The sequence below is a fragment of the Saccostrea echinata genome, unplaced genomic scaffold (genome assembly GCF_033153115.1).
Source record: "Saccostrea echinata isolate AGI-Se365-2 ecotype Australia unplaced genomic scaffold, CSIRO_AGI_Sech_v1 ptg000052l, whole genome shotgun sequence".
Lineage (NCBI taxonomy): Eukaryota > Metazoa > Mollusca > Bivalvia > Ostreida > Ostreidae > Saccostrea > Saccostrea echinata.
In genome coordinates, this window is record NW_026889801.1 from 8509877 (window position 1) to 8520498 (window position 10622).

At 33.4% G+C, this 10622-nt stretch overlaps 1 pseudogene; it reads right to left on the minus strand.

Moving 5' to 3' along the window:
- Nucleotides 1–5279: 5279 nt before the first annotated feature.
- Nucleotides 5280–9658, minus strand: LOC133204325 (uncharacterized; annotated as a pseudogene).
- Between the last annotated feature and the right edge of the window lie 964 nt (nt 9659–10622).

The following is a 10622-nucleotide window of genomic DNA, read 5'->3' on the forward strand; positions in this document are numbered from 1 at the left end:
AAATGAGTTGCCAGTAGCAATTTACATTTTTTATAGCCCGAACCACCAAAGTAGTGCATCACATTATTAATCTCCGAATATGCTTCAATCTGTTTCATTTCTCTTTTTAAAGCGTTCTCATTCATATGTCATCTAATTAATTACAGGCATTAGGATTGTCAATGATACCTCTTATGAAGAAGGATTGATTGATTGATTGTATGTTGTTTTACGTCCCATTCGAGAATTTTTCACTCATATAGAGACGTCACCAGATACCGGTGAAGGGCTTCAAATTTTGACCTTTACTCGGCACTCAGGGCCATTGAGCAGTGAGGGATCTTTATCGTGCCAACGCCTGCCGTGACACGGGGCCTCGGTTTTTAAGGTCTCATCCGAAGGACCCGCAACTTTCACTTCAAAGTGCCGAGCGCATGGCGAAGGAACAGTTGCTACCCATTTTTTATCGACTTAGGTCAGTCGCGGCCGAGATTCGAACTCACGACCTCCCGATCTTATGAAGAAGGAAGAGTAGAGATAAAGCACCAGAATGGAACCTGGGGAACCGTGTGTGATGATAACTGGGATGTAAAAGACGCAACTGTTGTTTGTCGCATGCTAGGATTCTCTGGGTAAAGGGATGCAACGTCCTGTATAAGAAAAGTGAAATCTCTTTGACATGTTATACAAAAACAATAGCTTATCATATATTTTTAATATAATAGCTTGATAGTGGGGATTTTTTTTTTTTAATTGTTTGTTTGTTTTGTTTTTTGTTTGTTTGTTTTTGTCTTTTAGTTTCTTTGTTTGTTTGTTTGTTTGTTTTTGTTTTTGTTTTTGTTTTTTTTTTTTTTTTTGTTTTTTTTTTGTTTTTTTTTGTTTTTTTGAAATGGATTCGAAAGTGAATCGAATGCACGTCCCTCATCCGTAATTCCTCTTGCAAATTTATGCGATTTTATATAGAATCCTCATTACATAGAGCCAATAAGAGCATGCTATTTTACGTTTCGATCGTAATGAAAAATTGGTTTCCCAGTGTCCCAGTACTCATCTCTTATTCAACACTCCTGTTATGTAACTGAATAAGATTTAATGAAATTTTCAAATAAAATCTTTATTTTAAAGTGTCATTGTGCACTTCTAAACTTACGTTTTGATCCGACAGATATCTGGAATTTCTTATGTCAAAACATAGACTTTGCCATTATTCTTGACAAAGTGTGTATCCATTTTTATTAACGCAGTTTCTTCTTCAACCCTGAATATTGATAGAACTTTCAAAGAATCTCCTTAAAACAAAATGCCCTTCCTTTATATTTCCATTGGATTGGGGTAACAGTTTGCTCACAGTACCTCTAGTTTTCTTTTAAAAACGTGTACAGACACCCCCCCCCCCCAAAAAAAAAAAAATAATAATAATAATAATAATCAAAGGAAGATATGAATCGAAAGAAACACGAGGAAGCAATCCATCAATGGTCATTGATGTAAATACGGGGGTTGTTAGAAACGTTCGTGGACAAGTTCTATTGTGAGCGCGCTATTTGCATGAAACCAGTAAAACTCGGCAGACCAAAACTATACATTTTTTCCAATAAATATGCAAATATTTGGTGTTTTCCTATGATCCATAAAAAAAATTATAACTATTTTATTTAGATAAAACATGCTTCACGGAGCATGTCACTTTTTCGCACATTTACAATACATAGACATTTCTTAGAAATATAAAATTGCACTGTTGCGAAATTTTGAATTGAATCGGAGGGGACATGACTGTTTTATCACTAATCATAGATGACCAATGCGTTATAACAAAGTCAACAAGAACGACAACGTCATTGAACGTCTTGGAGCACCGCGCTATTAAAAAAAAATATGTGTGTAGACTGGAAAATACCCGAAAGAGACTAAAATGTTCTAGATGCTGCTGGGAATTGACTACACGTGTTTAGGACCAAAGTGTTCAAATAGTAGAAGCTTAATAAGAATGGAAGGATTGACATTTTTGATGATCAACTCTTGTGATACCCCAATACACCGCTTATTGCATGGATATTGCCCCTATGGATTTTGCACTGTTCCCATATACTATGTAGACATTGATTTTAAGATCTCACTAATATCCGATACGCCACAATAAGACATTTTAGAAAAAAGGTAACATGTCTTCATATAAGTATTTAATTTTTAAGTAGAAAAAAAAAACATGAAAAGTCTACAGAAATGAGGTATATTTAGAGCTGTGAAAAGGCTTAACAAGTTTGGAAACAGGTTGTCACGTCACCTAACGTTAAGCGATTGCTCCGTGAATCCTATGACCACACAGTAAAAATCATCGTATATTTTCAAAATTTTAGTAATTGAACCTGATTTTTTACATACTAATAAACAAAGGATAAGAATTGAATCAGACATACGTCATTCTTCAAAATACACATTACATTTACTGTATATTAACGTGTCCGCGAACTTTTCTAACAACCCTCGTACGCTTTGTTTCGGCATTAGATAGGTTTTTTTAAAAGTCTTCTCCTTTGCAAAAGAGTTACCCTTTTCTGTCATAAGCGTCCATCATATATGTCGAAATATGAGAACCTTCAATAAAATTGCTTTCAAATTCAAAAAAAAAAATGTTTAACGACTCAAAAATTATAAGGAAAACAAAAAACAAATCAGTACTTATGATATTTAAACATGTATGACGTCATATAGCTGATTAAGTTGCTTCAGAACAGAAAATGTCAAATAGTTCATTATATTCAAATATAACTAGATGCTGTCATGAGACAGTAATACCCGCACTAAGGTGTTTGCCTCTAAATGCACACTCCTTCATATTGGGCTTACCAAGGAAAAAGTCCAAATAATTCTATAATTTACACAGTACATGTATTCGTCAAATCGAGCATAAAATGCTCAGGTGACCATGTGACCCATGAACCTCTTATACGCATTTCATATACTTAATTCATTACCAGTCTGAAATATCAGAATTTAATTAATGTTGTAAATTAGGTTTTAATAAAAAGGGGGGGGGATATAAATTTTTGGCCCATAATTGGAACTTTTTAAATTAAATTTATCTTCTCAACAACAAATAATATTATTTTAGTACAAAGCGTTTTTGATGAATTTATCAAAATGTGCAAACTTTTTTTAGTATTTGATTAGGCAAAAACCTCCTTGAAAAGCCATACCCAATCAATTTATATGTGTCCCCCCCCCCCCCCCCCCAAATACACACACACACAATTTGCCTGTTTTTGGAAATAGGCCTAGATGGCAAAGTTATGTTAAAACATCGTTTGTTATGATAATTTAAAATTTGTTCTTGTACTGTACATGTATGTGAACACCTTTTTGAAAATTTCTACATCACATTGGGCTTGCGTCACCCTACCAGTACTAGTACTAGTTTTACCATTATCATTTTTAGATTGCACATGCCATGTGACATGGTGCAGTGTTACATGTATATCAGTGGAAATTAATTCATTTTGTGTTTTAATTGGATTATATTTCATGAAGTTGACAGGACCTATGACAGTCGGTAAGTACAAGTTTAAGTATAGATTGGGGTAAAATAAACCAAAATGCAAATGGTTAGGTTAAAGTTTAAAAAGGATCAAAGATCATCGGCAATCTCCTATGCAGAGTTGTCGTTCGTTTCTCTCTCAGACACTGAATGTATGAGCCGATCGTAGAGAGTGGATCATCGATGCCACAATAGACGAATTTCACATTCTGAAGAGTTATCTCCCGTTGTCTACATTACATTCAGTTACAGGCATAGATCCGGGAATTTTTTTCCGGGGGGAGGGGGGTCCACACCTCGGTCCAAAAAAATTCCAGCCCAGAATTTCCTGAGGAGCAAAATAAAAAAAAAAACAAACAAACAAACAAAATAAAAACAATGATGGTGGGGTCCATGTTTTTAAAGGGGGAGGGCATCCAAAGTCATTTTTATTTGCTTCTGTAAATCAGTATATAGTCCTATTTAAATAACTCTGCAAATTCCAGGGGGGGGGGGGGGGGGGTTCCGATCTCCCTAGCCGCTCCCTGTCCCTGAAATGACAAATGATCATGCGACTCCTAAATAGTAGAAAATTTTTCAATTTGACTAGACATAATTTTGTTTCTTGTGTTATTATGTTATGTACATCTAATGGTTTAAGGTTATGAACCCTTGAGGTCATCCCCACTCTCTTGTTCATAATATGACTACAACAAATTAAATAGAAGTGCATCAATCCCTTACAGAATTGCAGCAGATACTGCAAATGCAGTATTTGCTGCTATAGCGCTGCAATTGTACTTAATGTCTACTGCAAAAATGAAGTATATTTGCAGTACTTATTAGCATAATGTACTGCGCAGCAGTATATTCTAATAATCTACTGTAAATATACTGAAAATGTGCTGCAAAAACTTTTCGTATTTTCTTTTCAGTGACACAAAATTTCATATGCTGCTTTTGTACTGCAAATAAGCTGCATTTCTACTGCATTATCTTTATTATTGAGATACTGGTATTAAAGGTATACTGCATTTCTGCTGCATTATCATTATCATTCACAAGTCTGTCATAGGTGTACTGCATTTGTACTGCATTATCTTTATCAGTTAGATACTGGTATTGATGGTACTGCATTTGTACTGCATTATCTTTATCATAATTAGATATATGTACTGGCATCAAAGGTACTGCATTTGTACTGCAATATCTTTATCACTTAGATTCTGAAGGTATACCATATTTTGCCAATATATTAATTGGCTGTATTTGCATTATCTTAATAACTGTGAAAAAATGCAGCAATAATTAAAATGTTTATTACAGCTGTTTTAATGGTGACTTTTTAATAAGATATATTATATGATGTCTTAAAAACATCTGCATGAAATTTGAGACCAAGTTAAATACCAGGTGTTCAAAGGGATTTGTGGGAAATGCAAAATACATGTGTAAAAAAACTATTTGTTCTGACATTGAAAATATACTAATAGACATGATGTTTCAATATTAATGTATCTTTTATTATATCATTTTCAATAATACTTGGATAAAATTCTACATAGTTTTTCTTATCAATATTCATGTACATAAAAGGTTCCTCAATAAATATCCTCTATATGCTAGCATAATATTTGGTACCCCAATGGACACTTAATTGACATACATTTGTACTACATTTTGTACATGAGCTTCATGACAGTTTGTGGTAAATGCTAGTAAGTACAGTGTATACAAAAACTCTTAGTCTGACATTGAAACAATCAATGGACAACTAAATATATTAATCTTTTTCAATAAGATTTGGGAAAAATGCCACCTGCTTTTTTCTCTCATCAATATCTATGTACATGACAGGTTCCTCGAGATCATCTACAAGTATTACATTTGTTAAACCAATGGACACTTGACAAACATTTGTACAAGATTTCTGTACATTAAGTATTCTAGTAACAGCAACATATGTGTATCCATTTTCAGTTGCACACTGTAAAAAATATCTAATCTGACAAATACCACTCTTGTTCTTACATGTATAGGAGTTTCTTTTTTTCACAGGCTTGTACTCCTCACTATAATACATTATCTTATTGTGTAAAACTCTGTAGAAGATATGATATTCAGCAACATTTCCAAACTTATTTTCCAGTAATTGTGTAACATGTTCCTCAGGCAAAAAGGCCTTTATAGAGCCAACCACAAAAGTTTTAAGTCCAATACATATCCTAGTAAATGACTGTTGCAAAAATGACTGCATCTTTTGATAAAAAGACTTCACAGAACCTATTTCTAATTTGTCAACAAGTTCAGGAATTTTATTTTGAATGCATACAGCAGTTACAATTTGGAGATCAATTTTTTGTGTACCATGGAAAAGATTTCTAAGATCACCATTCAATCCTTCATAAAAAAAACAAGACTGGGACCAAAGTGGTCCCAAATCTTCGACTTTTAAACACAAGTGTAAAAGACAATGAACATTAAATGTAGCGTAACGCTCCGTATAAAGTTCTTCTATACCAATACAAAATCTTTTGAAACAACATCTCGCTAATTTCAGATCAGTCTGTGAAATTGAAGTCTTTAAAAGTAAGAAAGTGCCAAGTATTAAATTACAAAAATGATCATAATATTTTGAAGGGAGTACATCTTCCAATAGGGGTACAGAGTAATAAAGAAGAAATGTTCTAAATTCAGATGCTTTCCAGTCACCATACTCATCAATTTTTTTTGGTAGGCGTGAAATCAAACAATGTGGTCTTAGTTTTTTGATTCTATCATTAAGTACATCAATATGGCTTCTAAGAGACCATTGCTCATTTTTGTGATCTTGATCAATCCAAAGCCCTAGGATCATCTTAACAACACCAAACAAAACACAGTGCATATAATCTATGCCAGTACCTTTGATTAAATCAAACTTTGGAAATGACATCAAAAAGGATATTCCTTTGACTCCCATTTCTGGCACAGGATCTCGTCTTCTTCCACTCAAATATTCCGTTTCTACTCGATGCGCTGTAGCTTTGGTTTCCTCCATTGTCCTTAACTCGTCATGGCCTTCATTACTTTCTGACTTGTAGGGGTATATATGCGAGTTCCCTGTTGCCGATATTGCAAATGTTTCTCCAGGAGATAGACAACAAGGACACCCATAATTACCATTAAACTGGACAAAATCCATCATTAAACATCTCGCTGGTGCATCAGCTGTGCAGCTAAGAAGAATGGCTTTAACTGTTAACTGTTCTTCTTTAATACTCATGGGAATGCCTGAAAATATTTAAAAATATTCATATTTACTGATATATGAAATTTTGAACAACATATTTATGGCATGGAATTGCAATGCATATTTTGGGGGGATTTTTACTGTTTACGGTAGCTCAGTCGGTAGAGCGCTCGCTCCGTGATCGGGAGGTTGTGAGTTCAAATCTTGGCCGCGACTGACCTAAGTCAATAAAAAATGGGTAGCAACTGTTCCTTCGCCATGCGCTCGGCACTTTGAAGTGAAAGTTGCGGGTCCTTCGGATAAGACCCTAAAAACCGAGGTCCCGCGTCACCACAGGCATTGGCACGATAAAGATCCCCCATGCTCAATGGCCCTGAGTGCCGAGTAAAGGTCAAAATTTGAAGCCCTTCACCGGTGTATGGTGACGTCTCTATATGAATGAAAAATTCTTGAATGAGACGTAAAACAACATACAATCAATCAATCAATTAAAAGGTTTTGTTACATATTGATTTATTTGTTTGAACAGAAGATTTCTCTTTTTTTCTCAAAGTCCAAGAGACATATTCATAACTCTGTTAAAAATCATTAGATCGGAACCAAGTTCAAATTTGACCTGAATGCATTATCAACTTTATATATATATACATCCCTTCAGCGGAAACTAAAAATATCTTCAGGACGGAATGATGGAACAGGGTAACAGTTTACACCATATGCACCCCTGCAATTTCATGGCAGGGGCATAAAATATAACATACACACCTGTAAAAAGCAAATTGAATTCTTTCAAAAAGGATCCAAAAAGTAGTTTCATATTTGGTTTCTGAGTTCCAAACCATAGTCCTAAGAAGATACGGTTTTCTCTTGTGAATCTAGCAATAAATTTTAGAGAAAATAGTGTTAAGTTGTTAACAGTAGAGTTATTTACAGTAAAGCTCGGTTATAACGAAGTCATAGGGACCAATGGTTTTACTTCGCTATCTCCAAAAAACTTCGTTATATCGAGATATCACTATATCTCTGTTCATTATAAACGAGTTTAACTGTATGTTTATCATTGAATTAAGTTTTACTGTATGTTTATCATTGAATTTTAAGAGTACCGTAATTTCCGAATTCATATAATTAATCAAATTGTAACTGGTACCTTGCATCAGGTGGCAATTCATTGATAACTGCATACACAGGCCAAACACCAAATTTAGATGACTTGAACACAGCAACTCCATCAGTGTTAATTTGAAAAGAAAGGTGCAATTGAAGATTCCTCTCTTCCTTGGTTGTTCCATGGAAAAAACCACTACTATCAAAATGAGTTTTGTATACATTTCCATTGTAGACATCTTCAATAATGGATGTGTTCCCAAGTTCACTCCTTTCAATTTTGCTTTTTCTTATAATGTCAAGAACGCCTGGTCCTAAAAAATACATCATACAATATAAAATGAAATCATCAATATATTTGTTGGATATACATTAAAGTGAATTTTACATTGTTACATTTTTTTTGCCATGGAGGGAATTTTGTGGATTGACAACTATCTATTGTATGTAGTATTAAATATGGCGTATGTATTTACCAATACTTTTATTAAATTTTACAGTATTAAAGTTTGATTTTATTTCTAATTCTTTCACATGCATGTCAGTGCAGGGCCCCAAAACAGTCCTTCATGATATTAACACATGGCCAAAATTTTTATTATATCATTGATAATCACTGCAATAAAATTTATGGTTAAACGCTAGTTACATCTTACTTGCAAGCTAGAATGATAAAATAAGTCTAAAATGAAAATGACTCACTTTTCAAAATTGTTTCCATTTGGTCCTTTAGGGGTATGGTGATGAAATATTTTATGCTAGTCAATGAACAGTTTGGACATTTTTCATATTTTGCATCCTTTTCAATGCTGAGGAAGCACTTTTCACAAAAATAGTTGTATATTAGAGGCGTTTTCAAATGCCTAAAAAAGTCTTGGTACATTGTAAGGGTTGCCCTGCATATATTATCTGGAGGACAATGCACTTCAATAAGATTTAATAAATCACAAAGGGCAACTCCTGATAAGTTGTGTCTTGTAGCAAATGTTACAATCAGCAGCATACTCATGCTAACAGTAAGCCTGCTTCCTTGATATATAGGTTCATTGTCAATATTTCTCTGATTATCACTACTTTTTTGGTCTAACTTCTGTTTTTCTTCCTCCAGCATTTCTTCCACCATTATGTCAATTCATTTGGAACTTCATCATTGTAATCGGTTAATTCTTCAATTGTTTCTGAAACTAAAGTAAATAGTAATACATTATTGTAATGGGATGAGGTGGATAAAATAAAATAGAAAAAGTTGATGCTATAATTATTATTATTAAATGTTAAATAAAATAATTCATCATCAAATTTATAACACTGTTTTCATTACTATATTTTTTTTCTTTGGTAAAGTTCTTAGAATTGTAAAGTAAGCTGCACATATTAAAATTTTTCTTACTCTAATGTTATTTTTAAAATAATTTATAGTTATTCAGGTTCATTGTATTTCAAATCTGGCTTCATGACTGGTGTATATAAAATTATAAATCACTTATGAACTGCATTATACCCATCATTTGATTAAAATTTTGGGAAGGAAGGTTGTACACAATAAATTTGCCGTCGTAGTTCCACTCGTTAATTTCATCAACGGACACCCTTTTTCATTATTATTTACAATACCAATAGAGTGACTCCCCTTTCCAAATGTATGCACGTAATTAATTAATCAATAAAATTTATACAGATTCAGAACCGTTTTACTACCAAAAAAAACTCTATATACCTGCAATTTCCTCAACATTTGACTCGTGTTCTTGCTCTTTCTCTTGTTTTCTCCACTTCGATGTCCTCGATGTTCCTGCATATGGCCCGCGTTTTTTTGACGCCATTTTTTTCTTGGGCAAATCGTGCATAAGCTATTTCGTTTCGTAACTTATTCTTCCAAAGTTCCAATTCACGGATATCTCACATTTCTGATAATATTTTTTAACTGAAATTATTATAAATAAATTGTGAATTAGTCAGTTTACTTTAGTTTATATAAATAAAAAACGGTGGATGCGCACAGGAACATCGTACGATGTATTTAACCACATTTAGTTCCGGTACGTAAAGTTCCTAGTTGAAAGCGCGGCAATATTTAGGCCTAGACAACGATGTCAAAATTATTACTAGCCCTTGTCGAATGGCAGGAGGAAGGATTTCCCCTCGGTGTGATAAATTTACGTGCCATAGATGACCCGCGTCTCCCATTTGAAGATTACACAGTTGGGTTAGACGTTTACGCCAAATGCCAAGGATTCCCGGGGTCACATCCCTCCAAAATTTTAAAGATCGGTGGTAGGTTCACAAGATTATAAATTATGAGAAATATGATCTTTAAAATCATGTGTCTCATTTATAATTTATTGTACATTTCAACAGACGATAAATATCTTGTTTTCTTGTTTTAACACTATTTTAAATGATAATAAGAATAATGTTGAAAATCTTGAGTTATTTCCCTTATTTACTGTGAAGTCTAAAACGGCTTTCACCCAAAACATGCAGTGAGAAGTCATTATAATCATGCATAATATATAATACTTTTGCTATTAAAATTTTTAATTAGTTTTAATTCAAAGGAATATGAAGATAATTAAACTCTTTCTAAATGTTTGTAACAATCAATATACATGTAACTGTACATTTTAATAGATGATAGAAGAGAATTACACAATGAAGTGGATCTCCTTAGGACAACACCTAGATTGTGTTCCACTGAAGAAGAAACTTGGTAATTATACTTATTGATTTATTTATTGATTATGGTCTATTTGACTGTATTGAACTTGAAAAAAAGGGGGGTAAGCA